This window comes from Pleurodeles waltl, chromosome 3_2 (genome assembly GCF_031143425.1).
Source record: "Pleurodeles waltl isolate 20211129_DDA chromosome 3_2, aPleWal1.hap1.20221129, whole genome shotgun sequence".
Lineage (NCBI taxonomy): Eukaryota > Metazoa > Chordata > Amphibia > Caudata > Salamandridae > Pleurodeles > Pleurodeles waltl.
The window spans coordinates 205,257,722-205,283,911 of NC_090441.1; positions in this window are offsets into that span (position 1 = coordinate 205,257,722).

The following is a 26,190-nucleotide window of genomic DNA, read 5'->3' on the forward strand; positions in this document are numbered from 1 at the left end:
AGCCTAAAACTTCTGAACAAAATCAAATCTTTCATTCCCCAAGATGATCTCAAACAGGCCACACAATCACTGGTGCTCCCCAGATTAGACTATGGGATCTCCATCCTTACCGGCACGGCCAAATCCCAACTGCCCCCATGAGGTCCACCCTTCATGCAGCTGCCAGACTGGTGACTGGAATTAAAAAATATGACCACATCTCCCCTGAAGAGTCTAAAATGGCTCCCAATTGAAGCCCGCTGCAAGTTCAGAACTGCCTACCTAACCCACAAAGCCCTTCACACTGGGAAACCAGAATACCTCGCCAATAAACTCCTGAAAGCAGGTCAAACAAGAACACTAAGAAGCTCAAACACCTTCCTCCTCATCCTGCCCAAAACCCAGAAGCAAAAAACTCAGACATGCTCCTTCTCAAACAATGCCCCTAAAATCTGGAACTCCATACCAGTCCACATCCGATCCAATCCTTCCCACCAGAACTTCATGAAGCAACTAAAAGAATTCCTCCTCAACCAACCTTCACTTCAAAAAGAATCTAACACCCCCCACCCCACCACCGCTAGCACTTTATCTTCTTGACCCTGTGAAATCTACATGTATAACTATCTCTTTGAACATGTTCGTTTATTACCTCTACTGTTGTAAAGCGCTCTGATACCCTGGGGTCTTGCCAGCGCTATAGAAAACTATCTAAATACATTTCTTTTAAAATACTACGTGTGATTGGGACCATTGACAGGACCAATATTGCGTTAGTCCCTTCCAGGGCAAATGAGCAGGTGTACAGGAATTGGAAGAGTTTCCACTCTCCTAATGTCCAGATGGTGTGCCTTGCTGACCAGTACATCTCCCATGTCACTGCCAAGTATCCTGGATCTGAGCATGATGCCTGTGTCTTGAAGAACAGTAGCTTCCCACAGGTGATGGCACAACTACAGAGGCACAGAGGCCCATATTTCTACTCTGTTTGCGCTGGATTAGCATCATTTTTTTTTTTATGCTAATGCAGCGCAAACTTAACTCCATATTTATAGTTTGGTACTAGACATGTCTAGCGCCAAAGTTATGGAGTCAACGTAATTTTCTGGACGTGAATACCTACCTTGCGTCAATGAGATGCAAGGTAGGCATTCCCGTCCAGAAAATGACAGTATGGCCCTTGCGTCATATTTGTCCCCCGTGCTAAATTCTAGCAGGGGAGTATGGAGACCTTAAATAATGACGCTAAGCTTGCTTAGCGCCATTATTTAACGCCTGGGTCAGGGCAGGCGTTAGGGTACCTGTGGGCCTTTTTCCATGGTCAGAGACCATGGAAAGAGCTCACAGGTGCCCTTCCCTGGCCCCAGGGACTCCCTCACCCACCCCCACCCACCCCAGAAAGACACCTAAGGATTGGGGGCCCCATCCCAGGAAAGTAAAGGTGAGTATTTTTTTTTCGAAGTGCCGTGGGGGGCCTAACTTGGGCCACCCTGAATGGCACTGGGCCCAATGGCCATGCCCAGGGGACATATGACCCCTGAGCATGACCATTGGGCTGGGTGCATGACTCCTGTCTTAACTGAGACAGGAGTCATGTCCATGGGGTTTTAACGTCAAAAAATGATGCTAGTATGGGAAGAGGCACTTTTTTGCCTCTGCCCCTATTATCATCATCCTCTAATGTAAATCCCCTGTTCCCCCTACACCTCTCCCACCGGGCTAGCGCCCTTTTCTATGAAGCTAGCCGGGCCTTACCTCTAGCTAGGGTCATACCAAAAATATGACGCCCGGCCGGCATCTTGGGATGGTGCTATCCGGCTGTAAACTTTTTGACACTGAACTGCGTTGTGCAGTTCAGTGTCAAAAAGTATAAATATGGGCCAGAGTGTCGCTTATAGGTGAGCTTGAGTCCCCACCCAATGTATGTCAGTGTATGCCTACTGGAGTCATACCCCATGCCATTGTGCATGGCTAATGTGTGTCCCCTAACTTCTTCCAGGTGACTCCGGCTACCCAAACCTGTCCTGGTTGTTGACCCCTGTTAGGAATCTGAGAACAGGGGCTGAAAATCGGTACAATGATGCATATGGGCGTACCAGGAGGATTTTGGAACGCACTTTCGGTCTCCTGAAAGCTAGGTTCAGGTGTCTCCATTTAACAGGTGGATCCCTATGGTACTCCCCTGAGAAGGTCTGCCAGATTGTGGTGGTCATCTGCATGCTGCACAATTTGGCCCTCAGACGTCATGTGCCCTATCTGCAGGAGGGGGCGGTGACAATGCACCTGTGGCAGCAGTGGACACTGAGGACAGTGAGAAGGAAGAGGAGGAGGATGTGGACAACAGGACACATATCCTTCAGTAATACTTCCAATGACACTCAGGTAAGACTATTGATCTACACATGTCTCCATTTTAGTAAAGTGCTGTGTGGCTGTTGAGTTGTGCCAGTCACTACCTTTGCATCACAATTGACTGTCACCTATGCCTTCCCTCATTGCAGATGTTGGTGTGGTTCCAACAGTGTACTGATATGATGACTACAAACTGCTGAGACACATTTGTTGGATAGATTCACACATTACAGGACATTTGCACAGGATAATGCAGTCCAATACAGTTCAATACATTGCACATTTCTTTCTGATAAAAGCACTATTACTCAAGTTGTGTTCAAGGGTGTTTATTTGAATAACAAAAAAACAATGGAAAGTGCAATAGAGTGGGGTGATGGTTGGGAAAAGTCCAGTGTAGTGGCCCAGGCTGTTTGTAACACAGGTCCTGTGTTCATGGGGCCATAGGAAGAGGAGCAATGGCAGTCCAAAGTGAACTAGGTGAATCAGTGGAACACAAGGGGGACATTCTGAAGGGGCTCATTTCCTGGCAGTAATCTTGGCCTTGGCAACTGTCTCTGGTGTCTGTCTAAGTTGCAGGGAACGTTTGCAGGGTGGTTCACCTTATGAAGGGGGAGGGGTGCTGGTGGGCTGTGAGTTCTGTGACAGGGCCTCCTGTCCACTAGCTGCAGCAGATGTGGGGGGCTGGTCAGTACACTGGCTAGTGGAAGGGGCCCGCTGGTGTGTTGTGTACTCACGCATGATGTTCACCATGTCACTCAGCACCCCTGCAATGGAGGTCATCGTGGTATTCAAGGCCTGCAATTGTTGCATGACCTCCTGGTTGTGTTCCCTCTGCAGCCGCTGGTTCTCCTGCATGATGTTGATCACCTGACCCATCCTGTCCTCGGATTGTTGGTATGCCCTCAGGACATTTGTGAGTACCTCCTTGGCAGTCTGTTCCCTGGGCCTGGCCTCCCCCTGGAGCACAGCTGTCCTCTGACTGTCTCATCCCCCTGTCCCTGTGTTCCGTGAATGGTGTGCCCACTCCCACTTACACCAGGACCTTTATTGTCTTGCCTATGTGGTGTCGACTCGGGTCCCTCTGCACGTGGGCACACTACTGATTGACGATTCCTGGGGACAGAGGTTTGGGGGCATTGGCTGGATGCTGAGGTGTTTGAGTCTAAGGGGGGGGGCCCTGTGGTGGACTGGCTGTGGGATGTGGTAGCTGACTGACCAGTGGTCCCAGGTGGGCCAGGGAGTTCATCCAGATCAAGACCTCCAGAGTTGCTGTCAGCATTGAGTTCATCTTCTGGTGGGGGACTGGGTTGACGTCGCACCTCCTCGCCGCTGACATTGGCTAGGGCACCTGTGGAGACGTAAGTGATGTGTTAGCCTAATTGTCAGTCACATATTCAGCATTTCTACTTTTCTCAATGATATTGGTGTTGTCCTCTCACCTTTGGTAGTGTATGGTGATGGATTGTGGGATTTGGTAGTTCTACATGCTGTCCATGCATTGCTCGTGGGTGTGCATGCAGAGCTGGGAGAGATGTGCTTGCAGTGGGTATGGCATGCAGGGGTAAACATTTAGGTGTGGTAATTGGGGTGGTGCACTGTGTGGGGTGAAGGGAGTGAGGGTGAGGGAGTGACACGGCATGCCGGTATGGGTGGTGGTAGGTTGGTAATGGTGACTCACCAGCATCCAGTCCTCTGGCTACTCCAGTGAGGCCCTCAGAATGCATTAATTCCAAGACTTGTTCCTCCCATGCTGTCAACTGTGGGGGAGGTGGTGGGGTTCCCCCACCAGTCCTTTTGATGGAGAACTGGTGCCTTGCTGCAATGGAACGCACCTTCCCCTGTAGGTCTTTCCACCTCTTCTGAGTGTCGTTCCTTGTGCATGGGTATTGTCTCAAGGCGTTCACACTGTCCACGATCCTCCACCATAGCTCAATCTTCATGGCAATGGAGATCTGCTGTACCTGTGCTCCAAACAGCTGTGGCTCTACCCTGACTATTTCCTCCACCATCACCCGCAACTCCTCATCAGTGAAGCAGGGGTGCCTTTGTGGGGACATGGTGTAGGAGGCTGGACTGGCTTGTAGTGAGTACCAAGGGGTACTTGCACCTTGCACCAGGCCCAGTTATCCCTTATTAGTGTATAGGGTGTCTAGCAGCTTAGGCTGATAGATAATGGTAGCTTAGCAGAGCAGCTTAGGCTGAACTAGGAGACGTGTGAAGCTACTACAGTACCACTTAGTGTCATATGCACAATATCATAAGAAAACACAATACACAGTTATACTAAAAATAAAGGTACTTTATTTTTATGACAATATGCCAAAGTATCTTAGAGTGTACCCTCAGTGAGAGGATAGGAAATATACACAAGATATATATACACAATAGCAAAAATATGCAGTATAGTCTTAGAAAACAGTGCAAACAATGTATAGTTACAATAGGATGCAATGGGGAAACATAGGGATAGGGGCAACACAAACCATACACTCCAAAAGTGGAATGCGAACCACGAATGGACCCCAAACCTATGTGACCTTGTAGAGGGTCGCTGGGACTGTTAGAAAATAGTGAGAGTTAGGAAAATAACCCTCCCCAAGACCCTGAAAAGTGAGTGCAAAGTGCACTAAAGTTCCCCTAAGGACAAAGAAGTCGTGTTAGAGGAATAATGCAGGAAAGACACAAACCAACAATGCAACAACGGTGGATTTCCAATCTAGGGTACCTGTGGAACAAGGGGACCAAGTCCAAAAGTCACAAGCAAGTCGGAGATGGGCAAATGCCCAGGAAATGCCAGCTGCGGGTGCAAAGAAGCTTCTACTGGACAGAAGAAGCTGAGGTTTCTGCAGGAACAAAAAGGGCTAGAGACTTCCCCTTTGGTGGACGGATCCGTCTCGCCGTGGAGAGTCGTGCAGAAGTGTTTTCCCGCCGAAAGAACGCCAACAAGCCTTGCTAGCTGCAAATCGTGCAGTTAGCATTTTTGGACGCTACTGAGGCCCAGGAGGGACCAGGAGGTCGCAAATTGGACCAGCAGAGAGAGGGGACGTCGAGCAAGACAAGGAGCCCTCTCTGAAGCAGGTAGCACCCGGAGAAGTGCCAGAAACAGGCACTAAGAGGATGCGTGAAACGGTGCTCGCCAAAGTTGCACAAAGGAGTCCCACATCGCCGGAGACCAACTTAGAAAGTCGTGCAATGCAGGTTAGAGTGCCGTGAACCCAGGCTTGGCTGTGCACAAAGGATTTCCACCGGAAGTGCACAGGGGCCGGAGTAGCTGCAAAAGTCACGGTTCCCAGCAATGCAGCCCAGCGAGGTGAGGCAAGGACTTACCTCCACCAAACTTGGACTGAAGAGTCACTGGACTGTGCGGGTCACTTGGACAGAGTCGCTGGATTCGAGGGACCTCGCTCGTCATGCTGAGAGGAGACCCAAGGGACCGGTAATGCAGCGTTTTGGTGCCTGCGGTTGCAGGGGGAAGATTCCGTCGACCCACGGGAGATTTCTTCGGAGCTTCTGGTACAGAGAGGAGGCAGACTACCCCCACAGCATGCACAAGCAGGAAAACAGTCGAGAAGGCGGCAGGATCAGCGTTACAGAGTTGCAGTAGCCATCTTTGCTACTATGTTGCAGGTTTGCAGGCTTCCAGCGCGGTCAGCAGTCGATTCCTTGGCAGAAGGTGAAGAGAGAGATGCAGAGGAACTCGGATGAGCTCTTGCATTCGTTATCTAAAGTTTCCCCAGAGACAGAGACCCTAAATAGCCAGAAAAGAGGGTTTGGCTACTTAGGAGAGAGGATAGGCTACTAACACCTGAAGGAGCCTATCAGAAGGAGTCTCTGACGTCACCCGGTGGCACTGGCCACTCAGAGCAGTCCAGTGTGCCAGCAGCACCTCTGTTTCCAAGATGGCAGAGGTCTGGAGCACACTGGAGGAGCTCTGGACACCTCCCAGGGGAGGTGCAGGTCAGGGGAGTGGTCACTCCCCTTTCCTTTGTCCAGTTTCGCGCCAGAGCAGGGCTAAGGGGTCCCCTGAACCGGTGTAGACTGGCTTATGCAGAATTGGGCACCTCTGTGCCCAACAAAGCATTTCCAGAGGCTGGGGGAGGCTACTCCTCCCCTGCCTTCACACCATTTTCCAAAGGGAGAGGGTGTCACACCCTTTCTCAGAGGAAGTTCTTTGTTCTGCCATCCTGGGCCAGGCCTGGCTGGACCCCAGGAGGGCAGATGCCTGTCTGAGGGGTTGGCAGCAGCAGCAGCTGCAGTGAAACCCCAGGAAGGGCAGTTTGGCAGTACCAGGGTCTGTGCTACAGACCACTGGGATCATGGGATTGTGCCAACTATGCCAGGATGGCATAGAGGGGGCAATTCCATGATCATAGACATGTTACATGGCCATATTCGGAGTTACCATTGTGAAGCTACATATAGGTAGTGACCTATATGTAGTGCACGCGTGTAATGGTGTCCCCGCACTCACAAAGTTCAGGGAATTGGCTCTGAACAATGTGGGGGCACCTTGGCTAGTGCCAGGGTGCCCACACACTAAGTAACTTTGCACCTAACCTTTACCAGGTAAAGGTTAGACATATAGGTGACTTATAAGTTACTTAAGTGCAGTGTAAAATGGCTGTGAAATAACGTGGATGTTATTTCACTCAGGCTGCGGTGGCAGGCCTGTGTAAGAATTGTCAGAGCTCCCTATGGGTGGCAAAAGAAATGCTGCAGCCCATAGGGATCTCCTGGAACCCCAATACCCTGGGTACCTCAGTACCATATACTAGGGAATTATAAGGGTGTTCCAGTAAGCCAATGTAAATTGGTAAAAATGGTCACTAGCCTGTTAGTGACAATTTGGAAAGAAATGAGAGAGCATAACCACTGAGGTTCTGATTAGCAGAGCCTCAGTGAGACAGTTAGTCACTACACAGGTAACACATTCAGGCCCACTTATGAGCACTGGGGCCCTGGGTTACCAGGGTCCCAGTGACACATACAACTAAAACAACATATATACAGTGAAAAATGGGGGTAACATGCCAGGCAAGATGGTACTTTCCTACACAACCCCCCCCCCAAACGAAGGACAATAAGACTAGCCATGACCTGATGAGTCTTCATTGTCTAAGTGGAAATATCTGGAGAGTCCATCTGCATTGGAGTGGCTACTCCCAGGTGTATGTTCCACTGTATAGTCCATTCCGTGTAGGGATATGGACCACCTCAACAATTTAGGATTTTCACCTTTCATTTGTTTTAGCCAAAGTAGAGGTTTGTGGTCTGTCTGAACAATGAAGTGAGTGCCAAACAGGTATGGCCTCAACTTCTTCAGAGCCCAGACCACAGCAAAGGCCTCCCTCTCAATGGCAGACCAACGCTTTTCTCTAGGGGTCAACCTTCTACTAATAAAAGTAACAGGTTGATCCTGGCCCTCAGAATTAAGTTGTGATAGGACTGCCACTACTCCTAATTCAGATGCATCAGTTTGGACATAGAATTTTTTAGAGTAACAAGGGCTTTTCAGGACAGGTGCAGAGCACATGGCCTGCTTCAGCTCCTCAAAAGCTTTCTGACAGTTTGCTGTCCATAATGCCTTTTTAGGCATTTTCTTGGATGTGAGGTCATTAAGAGGGGCTGCAATGGAGCCATAGTTCTTAATGAATCTCCTGTAATACCCAGTGAGGCCTAGGAAGGCTCTCACCTGAGTCTGAGTGGTAGGGGGAACCCAATCAATAATTGTTTGGAATTTCCCCTGAAGTGGTGCAATCTGTTCCCCACCAACAAGGTGTCCCAGATAAACCACCTTACCCTGCCCTATCTGGCACTTTGAAGCCTTGATAGTGAGGCCTGCCTTTTGCAGGGCCTCCAAAACTTTCCATAGGTGGACCAGGTGATCATCCCAGCTGGAGCTAAAGACAGCTATATCGTCCAAATATGCTGCACTGAAAGCTTCCAGCCCTTGCAGGACTGTGTTCACCAACCTCTGAAAAGTGGCAGGTGCATTTTTCAAACCAAAAGGCATTACAGTAAACTGGTAATGTCCTCCAATGGTCGAAAATGCAGTCTTAGGTTTAGCATCTTCTGACAATTTGATCTGCCAATACCCTGCAGTCAAATCAAAAGTGCTTAGATACTTGGCAGATGCCAGTGTATCTATGAGCTCATCTGCCCTGGGTATAGGGTAAGCATCAGTTTTGGTTACCAAGTTGAGACCTCTATAGTCTACACAAAACCGCATTTCCTTCTTTCCATCTTTGGAATGGGGTTTTGGTACCAGTACCACAGGAGAAGCCCATGGACTGTCAGAGTGCTCAACCACTCCTAGTTCTAACATTTTCTGGACCTCTTGCTTTATGCAGTCCCTGACATGGTCAGGCTGCCTATAGATCTTACTTTTGACAGGTAAACTGTCTCCAGTATCTATAGTGTGCTCTCACCAAGAAGTGGTACCTGGCACAGTAGAGAAGAGTTCAGAGAATTGATCTAGGAGATTTATGCAATTATCTTTCTGCTCAGCAGTAAGACAATCAGCCAAAACTACACCTTCCACAAGAGCATCTTGTTCTGTGGAAGAGAAGAGATCAGGTAGAGGATCACTGTCTTCTTCCTGTCCCTCATCAGTTGCCATGAGCAGGGTGAGATCAGCCCTGTCATAGTAGGGTTTCAGGCGGTTGACAGGGAGCACCCTAAGGGGACTCCTGGCAGTGTCTAAGTCAACTAAATAGGTGACTTCTCCCTTCTTTTCAACAATTGTGTGGGGACCACTCCATTTATCTTGGAGTGCTCTTGGGGCCACAGGCTCCAAAACCCACACTTTCTGCCCTGGTTGGTACTGAACCAAAACAGCCTTCTGATCATGCCATTGCTTCTGGAGCTGTTGGCTGGCCTGAAGGTTTTTACTGGCCTTTTTCATGTACTCAGCCATCCTTGATCTGAGGCCAAGTACATAATCCACAATATCCTGCTTAGGAGCTTTTAAAGGTTGTTCCCAACCCTCCTTTACAAGTGTGAGTGGACCCCTAACAGGGTGTCCAAAAAGAAGTTCAAAGGGGCTGAAGCCCACTCCTTTCTGGGGTACCTCCCTGTAGGCAAAAAGGAGGCATGGTAGAAGGATATCCCATCTCCTGCGGAGTTTTTCAGGGAGACCCATAATCATGCCTTTGAGAGTTTTATTAAATCTCTCCACCAGTCCATTTGTTTGTGGATGATAGGGTGTTGTGAACTTGTACGTTACACCACACTCCTTCCACATGGCCTTTAAGTATGCAGACATGAAATTGCTTCCCCTGTCTGATACCACTTCCTTTGGGAAGCCCACCCTGGAAAATATTCCCAGGAGGGCCTTTGCCACTGCAGGTGCTGTAGTGGTCCTTAAAGGAATAGCTTCAGGATATCTTGTGGCATGGTCCACTACCACCAAGATAAATCTATTGCCTGAAGCAGTAGGAGGGTCAAGGGGGCCAACTATGTCAACCCCTACCCTTTCAAAGGGAACCCCAACCACAGGCAGTGGAATAAGGGGTGCCTTTGGGGTGCCACCTGTCTGGCCACTGGCTTGACAGGTTTCACAGGACTTACAAAATTCCTTTGTGTCCTCAGACATCCTAGGCCAATGAAACAATGGAACCAATCTGTCCCAAGTTTTCATTTGACCCAGGTGTCCAGCTAGGGGAATGTCATGTGCCAGGGTTAGGAGGAACTTTCTGTACTCCTGAGGAATCACTAATCTCCTGGCAGCTCCAGGTTTAGGATCCCTATGCTCAGTGTACAAGAGGTTGTCCTCCCAGTAAACTCTGTGAGAGTCACTGACATCCCCATTAGCCTGTTTGACAGCTTGCTGTCTGAGACCCTCTAATGTGGGACAGGTTTGCTGTGCCACACTCAGCTCCTCTCTGGCAGGCCCCCCTTCACCCAAAAGCTCAGCAGTGTCTGCTTCCAGCTCCTCTGGTGTAGGTTCTGCACAGGGAGGGAATTCTTCTTCCTCAGAAGTTGAATCCACTGTAGAGGGAGGGATAGTAGGAAGTGGTTTGCTTCTACTAGCCCTAGCTTTAGGGAGCACTTGGTCCATTGTTCCAGGATCCAAGCTTCCCTGTCCTTTTTGCTTTTTGGCCTGAGCCCTTGTCAAAGCAAAAATATGCCCTGGGATGCCCAGCATTGCTGCATGGGCCTCCAACTCCACATCTGACCAAGCTGATGTCTCCAAATCATTCCCTAATAGACAGTCTACAGGTAAATCTGAAGCTACCACAACTTTCTTTGGACCAGTAACCCCCCCCCCAGTTGAGATTTACAACAGCCATGGGGTGGCTAAGTGTGTTGTTGTGAGCATCGGTTACTTGGTACTGGTGACCAAGTAGGTGTTGTTCAGGGTGGACCAGTTTCTCTATGACCATAGTCACACTGGCACCAGTGTCCCTGTAGGCCTGAACCTCAACACCATTTATTAGGGGTAGTTGCTTGTACTTATCCATATTAAGGGGACAAGCAACTAAGGTGGCTAAATCAATAGCCCCCTCAGAGACTAACACAGCCTCTGTGGCCTCCCTAACAAGGCCAACCCCAACTAAGTTACCAATAGTGAGCCCAGCTACTCCCTTGGATTGGCTATTAGTAGGTTTGCTCCCACAACCACTGCTATTAGTAGGGACACTAGGTTTAGCAGTAGGGGTTGTAGTGGTAGGAGGCTTGGTGCCTTTCTTTGGACAACTGGGATCTGTTGTCCAATGGCCTTTTATTTTACATAAATAGCACCATGGTTTCTTTTCCTTGTTCTGATTAAAAGAGGATTTGGGCCCACCACCCCCACCAGAGTGTTTTTGTGGGCCTGATGAAGACTCATTTTTAGATTTGTCCCCACCCTTGTCAGAAGACTTACCATCCTTCTTTTTGTTGCCATCTTTGTCACCCCCTTTATGAACTTTTCTGTTCACCCTTGTTCTGACCCATTTGTCTGCCTTCTTTCCCAATTCTTGGGGAGAGGTCAGATCAGAGTCCACCAAGTACTGGTGCAACAAATCAGACACACAATTATTAAGAATATGCTCTCTCAGGATCAAGTTATACAGGCTGTCATAATCAGTAACTTTACTGCCATGTAACCACCCCTCCAAGGCCTTCACTGAATGGTCAATGAAATCAACCCAGTCTTGTGAAGACTCCTTCTTGGTCTCTCTGAACTTTATCCTGTATTGTTCAGTGGTTAAGCCATAACCATCCAGGAGTGCATTCTTAAGAACTTGGAAATTATTAGCATCATTTTCTTTCACAGTAAGGAGCCTATCCCTACCTTTTCCACTAAATGATAGCCATAGGATAGCAGCCCACTGCCTTTGAGGGACATCCTGTACAACACAGGCCCTCTCAAGTGCAGCAAACCACTTGTTAATGTCATCCCCCTCCTTGTAAGGGGGAACTATCTTGTGCAGATTCCTGGAATCATGCTCTTTTGCAGGATGACTATGGGGAATACTGCTGCTGCCACCGTGGGTTTCTAAACCCAGTTTCTGTCTCTCCTTCTCTACTTCTAAAGTCTGTCTATCCAAATCCAGCTGTTGCTTCTTGAGCTTCAGTCTGGTTTGTTCCACTCTCAATCTATTGAGCTCCCTTTCTAACAATCTGTCATCAGGGTGGGTCGGAGGGACATGCCTTGAAACAGAAGTATGGTGAGAATGGACTGAAGGAGACCTGTCCCTTACAGAAGCCACCCTAACAGCTTGGCTAACAGAAACATCACTACCAGTATGGTGAGAATAAATGCTTTTGCTATGATGTGAGACAACACTATTTATATGGTGTGGCTCATCATCATTACCAACTATGCTAGACTGTCTAGTAATGGGCAGGCTAGGAAGTTTCTTTCCTGAATCTTTTCCTGGGGGAGTCCCTGGATCAGATTGAGAACCATTAGCTACGTTTTCAACAGATGGGGCACTTATGGCCTTATCCTGTACTCTAAGCATGTTAATTAACAGTTCTAAGGAAGGATTCTTCCCTACACTCAAACCTCTCTCTATGCAGAGACTCCTTGCTCCTTTCCAGCTAAGGTGATCATATGCAAGTTTGGACAGATCAACGTTTTGGCCTGTGCCAGACATTTTTAGAGAGAGTTAAAGTGCTAGTAAAAGATAAAAAGTTTGTCAGAGCTTTTAGAAAGACAGAGAAAAAAAACTTTTTAAACTTTTTAGAACTTTTTAGAAAGTTAGAAGTACTTTTCAGCACTTAGAAAAGAGTGAAAAGAGGAAATGCAAAACTTTTTGGCTATGTGTATATACACTGACCTTGTTTTGTATATTTTTCTCTTATGAAAAGTACAATGACAAGAGTGGTAAGTAGTCTCAAAGCACTTATCCCACCGCTGCACAACCAATGTAGGAGGCTGGACTGGCTTGTAGTGAGTACCAAGGGGTACTTGCACCTTGCACCAGGCCCAGTTATCCCTTATTAGTGTATAGGGTGTCTAGCAGCTTAGGCTGATAGATAATGGTAGCTTAGCAGAGCAGCTTAGGCTGAACTAGGAGACGTGTGAAGCTACTACAGTACCACTTAGTGTCATATGCACAATATCATAAGAAAACACAATACACAGTTATACTAAAAATAAAGGTACTTTATTTTTATGACAATATGCCAAAGTATCTTAGAGTGTACCCTCAGTGAGAGGATAGGAAATATACACAAGATATATATACACAATAGCAAAAATATGCAGTATAGTCTTAGAAAACAGTGCAAACAATGTATAGTTACAATAGGATGCAATGGGGAAACATAGGGATAGGGGCAACACAAACCATATACTCCAAAAGTGGAATGCGAACCACGAATGGACCCCAAACCTATGTGACCTTGTAGAGGGTCGCTGGGACTGTTAGAAAATAGTGAGAGTTAGGAAAATAACCCTCCCCAAGACCCTGAAAAGTGAGTGCAAAGTGCACTAAAGTTCCCCTAAGGACAAAGAAGTCGTGTTAGAGGAATAATGCAGGAAAGACACAAACCAACAATGCAACAACGGTGGATTTCCAATCTAGGGTACCTGTGGAACAAGGGGACCAAGTCCAAAAGTCACAAGCAAGTCGGAGATGGGCAAATGCCCAGGAAATGCCAGCTGCGGGTGCAAAGAAGCTTCTACTGGACAGAAGAAGCTGAGGTTTCTGCAGGAACGAAAAGGGCTAGAGACTTCCCCTTTGGTGGACGGATCCCTCTCGCCGTTGAGAGTCGTGCAGAAGTGTTTTCCCGCCGAAAGAACGCCAACAAGCCTTGCTAGCTGCAAATCGTGCGGTTAGCATTTTTGGATGCTGCTGAGGCCCAAGAGGGACCAGGAGGTCGCAAACTGGACCAGCAGAGAGAGGGGACGTCGAGCAAGACAAGGAGCCCTCTCTGAAGCAGGTAGCACCCAGAGAAGTGCCAGAAACAGGCACTACAAGGATGCGTGAAACGGTGCTCGCCGAAGATGCACAAAGGAGTCCCACGTCGCCGGAGACCAACTTAGAAAGTCGTGCAATGCAGGTTAGAGTGCCGTGGACCCAGGCTTGGCTGTGCACAAACGATTTCCGCCGGAAGTGCACAGGGGCCGGAGTAGCTGCAAAAGTCGCGGTTCCCAGCAATGCAGCCCAGCGAGGTGAGGCAAGGACTTACCTCCACCAAACTTGGACTGAAGAGTCACTGGACTGTGGGGGTCACTTGGACAGAGTCGCTGGATTCGAGGGACCTCGCTCGTCGTGCTGAGAGGAGACCCAAGGGACCGGTAATGCAGCGTTTTGGTGCCTGCGGTTGCAGGGGGAAGATTCCGTCGACCCACGGGAGATTTCTTCGGAGCTTCTGGTACAGAGAGGAGGCAGACTACCCCCACAGCATGCACAAGCAGGAAAACAGTCGAGAAGGCGGCAGGATCAGCGTTACAGAGTTGCAGTAGTCGTCTTTGCTACTATGTTGCAGGTTTGCAGGCTTCCAGCGCGGTCAGCAGTCGATTCCTTGGCAGAAGGTGAAGAGAGAGATGCAGAGGAACTCGGATGAGCTCTTGCATTCGTTATCTAAAGTTTCCCCAGAGACAGAGACCCTAAATAGCCAGAAAAGAGGGTTTGGCTACTTAGGAGAGAGGATAGGCTACTAACACCTGAAGGAGCCTATCAGAAGGAGTCTCTGACGTCACCTGGTGGCACTGGCCACTCAGAGCAGTCCAGTGTGCCAGCAGCACCTCTGTTTCCAAGATGGCAGAGGTCTGGAGCACACTGGAGGAGCTCTGGACACCTCCCAGGGGAGGTGCAGGTCAGGGGAGTGGTCACTCCCCTTTCCTTTGTCCAGTTTCGCGCCAGAGCAGGGCTAAGGGGTCCCCTGAACCGGTGTAGACTGGCTTATGCAGAATTGGGCACCTCTGTGCCCAAGAAAGCATTTCCAGAGGCTGGGGGAGGCTACTCCTCCCCTGCCTTCACACCATTTTCCAAAGGGAGAGGGTGTCACACCCTCTCTCAGAGGAAGTTCTTTGTTCTGCCATCCTGGGCCAGGCCTGGCTGGACCCCAGGAGGGCAGATGCCTGTCTGAGGGGTTGGCAGCAGCAGCAGCTGCAGTGAAACCCCAGGAAGAGCAGTTTGGCAGTACCAGGGTCTGTGCTACAGACCACTGGGATCATGGGATTGTGCCAACTATGCCAGGATTGCATAGAGGGGGCAATTCCATGATCATAGACATGTTACATGGCCATATTCGGAGTTACCATTGTGAAGCTACATATAGGTAGTGACCTATATGTAGTGCACGCGTGTAATGGTGTCCCTGCACTCACAAAGTTCAGGGAATTGGCTCTGAACAATGTGGGGGCACCTTGGCTAGTGCCAGGGTGCCCACACACTAAGTAACTTTGCACCTAACCTTTACCAGGTAAAGGTTAGACATATAGGTGACTTATAAGTTACTTAAGTGCAGTGTAAAATGGCTGTGAAATAACGTGGACGTTATTTCACTCAGGCTGCAGTGGCAGGCCTGTGTAAGAATTGTCAGAGCTCCCTATGGGTGGCAAAAGAAATGCTGCAGCCCATAGGGATCTCCTGGAACCCCAATACCCTGGGTACCTCAGTACCATATACTAGGGAATTATAAGGGTGTTCCAGTAAGCCAATGTAAATTGGTAAAAATGGTCACTAGCCTGTTAGTGACAATTTGGAAAGAAATGAGAGAGCATAACCACTGAGGTTCTGATTAGCAGAGCCTCAGTGAGACAGTTAGTCACTACACAGGTAACACATTCAGGCACACTTATGAGCACTGGGGCCCTGGGTTACCAGGGTCCCAGTGACACATACAACTAAAACAACATATATACAGTGAAAAATGGGGGTAACATGCCAGGCAAGATGGTACTTTCCTACACATGGGTGTTGTGTGGTGTGTGTTGTGCAGAGGGTATTGAGTGATGTGATGGGGTGTGTGGTTTGTAGTGCATGACGGATGAATGGGTGGCTGTGGTGTGTGTGTGTGCAGTTATTTCTGGGATTGGCCTGGCAAGGTGTAGCGGTCTTCTCGTGTTTGCAAAGGATTGTGGGTGATGTGGGTTGGTGCTTTATAGTGCTGTTGGTAGGTATGTGGGGTGTGTGTATTTGTGTCAGGTGTGGGTTTTTTGGACTGGCCAATGATGGCTTGCTTTGGTTTTGGGGGTCCATGTCCGCTGCAGCGGTGTGCACCGCCAATGGTTTTCCACCGTTGAATGTCCACTGTGGTGATTCATGGGTCATTATTTGGAGGGTGTTGGTTTGCTGGTGTAATGGTATGGGGGCTAGTTCCTACAGTTTTTCGCGTTTGTTGGGTCTGGCGGATTTCTGGTTGTGGCTGGTTTCTGTTGGTTTGGTGTGTGTGCCATAATCTAGCAGGCGGATGTTCGCCTCCACAGCGGCGGCCAGTACCACGGAGGTATTCGGAAAATACCGAAAATGTCCTAATGAGAGCAAGAGTGTTGCACCACAGGTTAAAGGAGCAAATAATTCCGAAATTTCTTCTTAAAAAGCATTTTGTAACTTAGTGCACTATGCCCCCCAAACATCGGGCAGATATTTCCTGTTCCCACTACAATCTTTTTAGTGAGGCCAGTTTTAAAATAATTGTGTTTTTCTCTAGACAAATGTTGTATTTTACGTCCCAATTTATACATGTATATTTCCTAATGTCCCAAACCAATGTTTTAGGTGTTACACATTGGTATGAGGGGACTGGAATCACATTTTTTTATGCTAGCCCAGCTCATGAGACATTTTGGGGCCAAATAATTGGTTTTTTGAGTCTGCGGCTGTTTTGTCTTGCATTTAATAATGAGACACTACTAAACAGTGAACACAAATTCATCTTTTTATCTTTTTCAGTTGCATGATCGCTGATTTTACAGCATTCGAAATCAGCAAAGTGTCCTTTGTTTAATCAATGGCATTTTGAATACTAAAAGGAACAATCGAGAAGATCTGAACAGCTCTGGTATCATTTTCTGTTTGAATGAGATGTCCAGAGCTGTAAGCATATAAATCATTTGGGCGTCCTGAGATCTGGGCACCCACGACTGGGGCTGAAGGAACACTTGAGGTCATTATGGGTAAGGACAAGACGTCCTGTGCTCTCACCACAAACACCAATACACACGCCGCAACAATTCACTCAAAGGATAACAAGACCGATGTGCGCCACTGAGGGACGAGACCTCTTGGGGAGGGCCTCAGAGCCGTCAAGGGCAGAGTTGTTAGCGGCCATACAAGGCTCTCGGAGTGCCCTAGAACAGAAAAATGAAACAGTATTCCTAGATATAAATTTACTACAAGCGGACCTATGAAAAGTCACAAAGTGACAACAGCTGAAGCCAACGTTATGACCTTGCAGGAGGAGGTGGCAGTCCTGAAATGCCAAATGGCCACAGTGACAACTACAGCAGCGGAACTGGGCAGGTGAGTAGATGATGCTGAAGGCCGCTCCTGCTGGGGTAATATCCGGGTCCTGGGCTTCCCCAAGTCCACAACCATGCCTCCCCCTGCAAATCCCGCAGGCTCTCATTACTATAATTCTTAACTATCGATTCAGGGAGGGCATATTAAGGATGGGCCGTGAGCATTAGGTCCCACACTTTGACAACAGTAAAATAGCTGTTTATCTGGATTACACGAAACAGGTCCAGGAGCATCGCAAATCCTTTATTAGCCTTTAAGCAGAAACTGAGAGCGTTGCAACTGTGATATATGCTCCTGTACCCTGCATAGGGTGGAAGGTTATCTTCAACAACAAAGCTCATTTTTTCAACCGTCTGGAGGAGTTATGGGATTGGTTGGAACTCAGAGATGAAGCACCTGCTCCCCGTGCTGGAGGTAGCAAACGTCAGGCTTGGGGGACACAACCCAGGGAGGACTCTTGTCGCCCTCAAACCAGAGGTTCCAAGCCGAACATCTCCCCACTGGGTTGTAGCAGAGTTGTAATTGCCTGGGATGGCACCATGCATCTGACTGCTGCAGCCCAGAGGGAAGGGGAGGGCACCTCCTTCTCACAGATGTCATCATATGGTGCAGTCTCTAGACCACCGAGTCCCACATCAGACATGATACCAGATTCTATGGCTATCCTGGGTCGGAGCATGGGACGGAATGAGAATCATACCCCTTGATTTAATGCCAGGTTGAACTTGGCAGGTACCATGATGACTGAGGGGTGGAGTGAATATCTGCATGGTATTGATGTGGTTGATTGAGAGTGTAATCACTGTGTATCTGGCTGGGAAGCAGAAGAGATTATGTAGTTGACAGCCAGTTGTGACTACCTAAGATGGGAGGGCTCTGATTAGTGTTTGTGTAGTTTAGTCATACCTTGAATAAGAGGCATCTTACTGGAAACTTGTATGCTTGGATGAAAGCTTATGTAACCAGCTGGTGGGGTAGCTGTCTGTCTGGATTAGTTAGTAGGTCCCTGTTGGACTGACTGGAGAAGCTGTTCTCTTCTTGGCAGATGCTTGGGGTGGGCATCAGTAGTCATATGGTTGAACTACACTTGTCCATTGGGGGGGTAGGGGGATGTTCTGTTTGTTTTGTTTGTTCATCTTTATCGTTCTTCAGTCACAACAGCAGAGTGCAAGTACCGAGACAGTGTGATGGGGAGAAAGACATGCTTTGACACTTCCTCATGATGACATGGGGGACTACAGGGTTCTCACCTGGAACGTCCGGGGACTGAGCACATGCGTCAAAGATATAGGGTTCTTACCCTTTTTAAAGCCCACAAAATAGACATTGCTTGTCTTCAGGAAACACGCTTAGTTGATGGTGGGTCCTTGTGAGTGGCTAAGAAATGGAGGGGATAGATTTTCCATTCTTCTTACTTGACATATGCCCATAGCACACTAATATGGGTGGCGCCAGGGGTCCCGTTTTCCCTCACTCCCATGGAAGCTGATATGAATGGCCGATATGTCCTCTTACAGGGCACCTTAGATGGGAGGGAATTGACACTACAGAACCCTTATGCACCCAACAATGACTACCTGGGATTCTTTTACAACATGCAGGACCTGCTGACCCACACTATAGACTCGCCCCCGATATGGTTGGGGGATTTTAACTGTATCTTGACCCCAGCTTGGACAGAACACCACTGAGGACTGGGACGAAACACAACATGACTATCACGTGAAGTGATGCAGAACGATGGCCTCCACGGTTTGGCGGTTATCGCATTCTGCACAACAGGTATTCACCTGTCACTCCTTAAAGCACAACACTTACTGTAGACTAGACAGGGTGCTTGTAGGCGAGTCCCTACGACTGGAAGATGCAGAGGTCACACACTTAGCGAGGTTCTTATCCGATCACTCTGCTGTTAGCTGCCAGCTGGATTGTGGAAACACCTCACAGGTAGGATGGTCGTGGAGACTCCTGACAGACATCCTTGAAGACACAGAGGGCTGCGAAACTTTGGAGTGCTGCCTTGCTGAGAATCTTGAAATGAATTGGGGCTCCACCTCACATAGGCCTACAGAGAGGGAAGCCCTCGAAGCAGTACTGAAGGGTGCTTACCTGGGTCCCATGTGAAGTCTGCAGTCAGCTTCAGGTGGACCTTTGCCAGGAAGAAGCAGAATTAACTGGGATACAGACGGTACTTCTGACCTCCCCAGATCTGCATAGGTGCAAAATCCTGAGGGTAGATGGCAGGGAGAACTCTGGGACCACAGGGATAAGTACATTTGATGCTGCTACCGCTAAAGATTGCACAGGTAAAGGATCAAAACACATGGAGAGAGTATGAGGGAGACATGGGAAATTAGGAGGAACACAACCGTACTCAGCTCTCTATATATATATATAACCAAAACTCACACTAAGAAGTACGGGGTTCTCTTGTAAACCAAGGAATAGACGTCAAGGGTACAATTTGTGCCCTTGGTTACTCGTGATCCCCTGTTAGAGGGAAGAGGTCAGTATGAGGTCAGTGAGCATCGAGAGGAAACAGAGGAATTTCCTTTACGGACTAGGTGGTCTCATACACTATATAGTGTCATGCTTCATCATCTGACCACCTAGCCCCACCCAGGTAGGGCAGTGCCACCTGGGCGGACTCAACCTCGCTGTTAAAGGAACAGGAGGGAGTGCGTAAATAAATTCTAGGTCTGGAAAGATTGGGATCCAGCTGATCTAGGGAAAATAAAAACACCTAAACAGCCACCTGTATAAAGTTACAATTTAATGATGGTGTCTTTGGTGTGGTTAAAAGTGTAGAGTGGGACACCTCCGTGAGAGCAAGGACTCACAGGGTCACCTATCTAACGAACAGTAGCCAACATGTTTCTGCCCTTAGTAGTGAGCCAAGGAAGGTCTCAGGACATTCATCAGGGCCTCGGATCCCTAAGACCCATATTAAGAGTTCAAAATAAACTCTTCTCAATTAGTGAAAAGTGTAAGGAATAAAGTAAACTGCCTACCTTACCCAAGGAAATACCGTGAGGTGGCCTGCAGGGTATAAAACAACAGATAGACAATTAAGGCAACAGTGGAACACAACACTGCACAGCAAACCAACCACACATGTGACAAGGAAATGGACTCATGCACAGAATAAATACATTCATTGTAAGCAATATTCATGCACAGAGTAAATATATACATAGTAGGCAATACTACTACTGGAGGGAAGTGGAAAATCTTACCCTATCCCTAGAGGCTAATGGCCTCTGGTATCCAGGAGGGGGGGGGGTCCCCTTATTGTCAAACACTAAGGTTAAGATAAAAGAAAAGAAGCAAAGAAGTAAGGTGAGGGGGTACACATATGTAGTGGGAAGGTAACCCATAATTATGACAGCATCTGTGGAAGAGAGAAATTACACAGAGAGGGGCCCAGCAGGGTACCTGCATTATCTGGGAAGGAGGGCTGGTTGGAAGATGTCAGCCTGAAGAAAGTAAATGGAAGGACCAATAAAACATTTGTAAACAGAAGTAAAAAATGCAGGGGTGAACACAAGAAAGAAGGAGGAGAAATATCTTATCTGTGCTTCATGAAATCCGATCAGTCACTCACTGCATCAAAGGGGGGCGCTTGCTGTGCGCCTATGCCGTCCTCTCCTTGGACCGCTTGAATGAAATGGTCAAGGGGAGACGATCTTTTTATTGCGGAGGTTGAAGGTGTGGCGCGTGAAATCCGTGTCATCAACAATGGTGCACATCTGGCCAGGTGTGGGTAATCACCGCCATGGCCCCCGGTACAATCGCAAAGCTGATGTGGAGACCGGAAACGTGCCTCCCACGTCTGAGCCGGAGAAGCTGGCTCCGAGCTGAAAGGGGTCCGGGGCAGCCGGAAGTCAAAGCTTCCGGCTGCGAGCCGGAGCTCAGAGGCATCGCGGGCCACTCGCGGCCGCTGGGAAATGTAGTTCCCAGTGGCCGTGCTTGGAAAGAGAAGCTATGTGGATGAAAAATAGGGGGAAAAAAAACGGGGAGTAAAAGGAGCGGGGGGGAACCAAAGAAAAAGATAAAAAGGGAGAGATGGGGAAAGGGAACAAAGAAATAGAGGAAGAAGGATGAAAGAGACAAAAGGGAGAGCACTAGGGGAGGGGGGGGAAGGGGGAGGAACCGGCTGGGTGGTAAACAGGGAAAAAAGGTCAATGAAAAAGAAAAAGAAAAGGAAAAGGGAAAATAAAATAAAAATAAATACGTAAATGAACAAAAATAATAATAATAAAAAAAGTGGAATGAGAGTAATAATAAAAAATACAATCAAACAGCAAGATGAATGGAAATAACAGTAACAATAAACAAAATAACAAATAAGAATTAGACATAACCAGACATGAAAACGAGGTAAGAAGGACAGGATTAGGGGGAGAGAAGAGGGGGGGATAGCAACAAACAGACCAGTGGGGAAGACGACAGGAAGGGGAAAAGAAGGAAGACAAGAACACAGAAGGAAGAACGGGAGAGGTCGGAAATGGCAAAGGGAAAATAACTCATTTGTAGAGTGAGAACCAGGGGATCTCGTAGTTCAGACCATCAGTTTCTGTGTGTAATCTCCAGACCCAGCGCTGCTAAGCCAGGAACAGTTTCTGCGTCATGTTGATAGTCGTTGGAGGCAGTTGCTCTAAGACAGTCCAGGATAAGTCATCTGGGGAATGGTTGTTCAAGAGGAAATGGTTAGTCAGCTTGGTAGCGTTGCGTTTACAACGGATCGTGCTCCTATGCTCACAGATCCTTGTGCTGACCTTCCTGGTGGTCAAGACAGGCAGACTTTTAGCCTGGATACTGCGTAGAGAACAAACCCCACCACTTGTGACCCCCTTAACCACTCCTGAGAGAGCTAGGGTCATGTCCAGGGCAGCCATAGTGCAAACGATTCATCAACACCTAAAGTGCATCTATGCGGCAGACTTGGGCATAGATGTACAGAATTATGCTCCTTTAACGTGGGTCTTCCCAGACTATACTTTGAGGTTGCCGAGGCTCTGGACGCTCCACTCAGCTTGGAAGAATTAAGGATGGTGCTGCATGCCATGCCACATTCAAAAGGCCCTTGTAGTGATAGCTTCCCTCCTGAGCTTTATCAGACATTCTCAGTGACTCTGACTCAACAGCTCTTGGAGGACTTCCTAGAGCCCAGAGAAGCAAGTATCTTACCACAGTCTCTAAGAGATGGGGAAATATGTGTGTTACCTAAATCACGCAGGGATGAAACTGACCCGGCTACATATCGACCCCCAAGATGATAAACTCTGATATGAAAATCCTCTCTAAGGCACTTGCGTCATGTTAAACAGCACATATTCTGCACCTTGTACATGGCTTCATTCCGGGATGTAACACTGTGATGAACTTGAGGTATTTGTCCTATATATTATACAAGGTCCAAATTCAGGAAGAGGAAATGACGCTGGTCTCCATTGATTTGGAGAAGGCACGTGGACTGTGGCTATTTGCTAGAAGTCCTGTGTGTTATGAGTTTTGTAACTCAGTTCTGTGGTTGGGTGCGCTTGCTCTATACTGAGCCTTGAGCTGGGGTACAGGTAGGATGTTACTGCTCAGAATCGTGGACACTAGGTAGGGGAACATGTTAGTGTTGCCCACTCTCCTCACTCCTGTTTGCATCAGCGATAGAGCCGTTGGTGATATGGGTGTGCAGGGAATTGAGGAAGAGAGGAATCCGATTGGTAGATGCGTGTCACATTATGGGCCATATTTACGAACACTTTTTCCCATAGACACAGAATGGGTAAAAACCTTTGCTACATCTGGTCCTATATCCCTAAACGCAGATGACGTCTTGTTCTACTTGACCTCCCCCCATGATGCTGTCCTGGAGATGCTTCAATTGTTGGAGGAATTTGAGGAATATATCCAGGCTATGGCTTAATAGAGTCAAATCACTGATGTTTCCTCTCACCTCCCTGGCCAGGACGCCAATTGGGCAATTGCTCGAAGTGGACCTGCGAGGGAAGACAACTCATTTTCGCTACCTGGGGATAAAAGTTGTGCACTCTTGGAAACATCAGCTTCTCCTAAATCTAGATAGGGTAATTAAGGGATTGAAGTTATCGATCCATTGTTGGAACACATTACCCCTTTCATTAATGGGTCAACTGGCTACAGCCAAGATGGTTGTGCTCCCTTGATGCCTGTACATCTTACAGAATTCCTTGACTCCTATACTGGCTAGGGTTTTTCGACAGTTGGACTCCATCCTCATATCTCTTCTTTGGGTGTTAAGTCATAGTAGGGTAGCCTTGATGACATATACCAGGCAGTATGACGGAGAGGGCTGAAGGTCCCACGACTTGATTTATACTATTTTGTGGCCCAATTACAACATGTGGCTCATTGGCTGGACTGGGTGACAATTAGGAAAAGCACCTTGACTGGTAGAGTAGTGGTGGATCGCCTGACCAAACTCAATGGAGGGCTCAGGACTCCTGATGGATATCCCTCAATAGTTAGACATACAGTGACACTCTGGCATAGATTTGTCCAGACAATACTGAAACAAGCCCAATTCCACCAAGAACTCCTGCACCTGTACAACGGATGATCGACAACATGACCTTTCAAGGGTGGCGTGATGGTTGGTGTGAATTTCCTTCTCCCTTGGACCCAGTCAATTCCTACAACATGCCGGATTGGCAGATATAGCCAGGAACACCTGGCCGTCCTACCCAGCTGCTCAACCCACACACACTCTAGGGGTGCTTTTGACTTGCGGCACATGCTGCCATTTGATTTCGGTATTATAAAGCCATGCTCTCTGATGTTGTGGGTCCTCAACCATGGTCATGTCTCACCTAGGACATAGATTTGGACACTACACTTACTGAGGGGGATTGGACACGAGTTGCCGATTTCACCCATACTGTCTCATGTAATGCCAGATTTAAGTTGGTACATTTTAACTTTTTACACAGGACTTAGCTTACTCCAAAGGGCTTGTACCGCATATGCTCCTCTCGGACAGACGCATTTACCAGATGTGGTATTGATGGGGCTAATTTCATGCATTTAGGCTGGCAATGCTGGGAGCTGCAGGGATTCTGGACCTGGGTGGCAGCAGAGATACAGAGGACTGTACACATACTATTTGACCATATGTAGGAAAGTACCATCTTGCCTGGCATGTTACCCCCATATTTCACTGTATATATGTTGTTTTAGTGTATGTGTCACTGGGACCCTGCCAGCCAGGGCCCCAGTGCTCATAAGTGTGCCTTGTATGTGTTACCTGTGTTATGACTAACTGTCTCACTGAGGCTCTGCTATCCAGAACCTCAGTGGTTATGCTCTCTCATTTCTTTCCAAATTGTCACTAACAGGCTAGTGACAATTTCACCAATTTACACTGGCATACTGGAACACCCTTATAATTCCCTAGTATATGGTACTGAGGTACCCAGGGTATTGGGGTTCCAGGAGATCCCTATGGGCTGCAGCATTTCTTGTGCCACCCATAGGGAGATCTGACAATTCTTACACAGGCCTGCCAGTGCAGCCTGAGTGAAATAACATCCACGTTATTTCACAGCCATTTACCACTGCACTTAAGTAAGTTATAAGTCACCTATATATCTAACCTTTACCTGGTAAATGTTGGGTGCTAAGTTACTTAGTGTGTGGGCACCCTGGCACTAGCCAAGGTGCTCCCACATTGTTCAGGGCAAATTCCCCGGACTTTGTGAGTGCGGGGACACCATTACACACGTGCACTATACATATGTCACGACATATGTATAGCGTCACAATGGTAACTCCGAACATGGCCATGTAACATGTCTAGGATCATGGAATTGTCCCCCCAATGCCATTCTGGCATTGGGCAGACAATTCCATGATCCCCTGAGTCTCTAGCTCAGACCCGGGTACTGCCAAACTACTTTTCCCGGGGTTTCACTGCAGCTGCTGCTGCTGCCAATCCCTCAGACAGGTTTCTGCCCTCCTGGGGTCCAGCCAGGCTTGGCCCAGGAAGGCAGAACAAAGGACTTCCTCAGAGAGAGGGTGTTACACCCTCTCCCTTTGGAAAAAGGTGTCAGGGCTGGGGAGGAGTAGCCTCCCCCAGCCTCTGGAAATGCTTTAATGGGCACAGATGGTGCCCATCTCTGCATAAGCCAGTCTGCACCGGTTCAGGGATCCCTCAGCCCTGCTCTGGCGCGAAACTGGACAAAGGAAAGGGGAGTGACCACTCCCCTGACCTGCACCTCATCTGGGAGGTGCCCAGAGCTCCTCCAGTGTGCTCCAGACCTCTGCCATCTTGGAAACAGAGGTGCTGCTGGCACACTGGACTGCTCTGAGTGGCTAGTGCCAGCAGGTGACATCAGAGATCCTTCTGATAGGCTCCTTCAGGTGTTGCTAGCCTATCCTCTATACTAAGTAGCCAAACCTCCTTTTCTGGCTATTTAAGGTCTCTGCTTTGGGGAATTCCTTAGATAACGAATGCAAGAGATCATCAGAGTTCCTCTGCATCTCTCTCTTCACCTTCTGCCAAGGAATCGACTGCTGACCGCGCTGGAAGCCTGCAAAACTGCAACAAAGTAGCAACGACGACTACTGCGACCTTGTAACGCTGATCCTGCCGCCTTCTCGACTGTTTTCCTGGTGGTGCATGCTGTGGGGGTAGTCTGCCTCCTCTCTGCACTAGAAGCTCCGAAGAAATCTCCCGTGGGTCGACGGAATCTTCCCCCTGCAACCGCAGGCACCAAAGAACTGCATTACCGGTCCTCTGGGTCTCCTCTCAGCACGACGAGCGAGGTCCCTTGAACTCAGCAACTCTGTCCAAGTGACTCCCACAGTACAGTGACTCTTCAGTCCAAGTTTGGTGGAAGTAAGTCCTTGCCTCCCCACGCTAAACTGCATTGCTGGGAACCGCGTGTTTTGCAGCTACTCCGGCTCCTGTGCACTC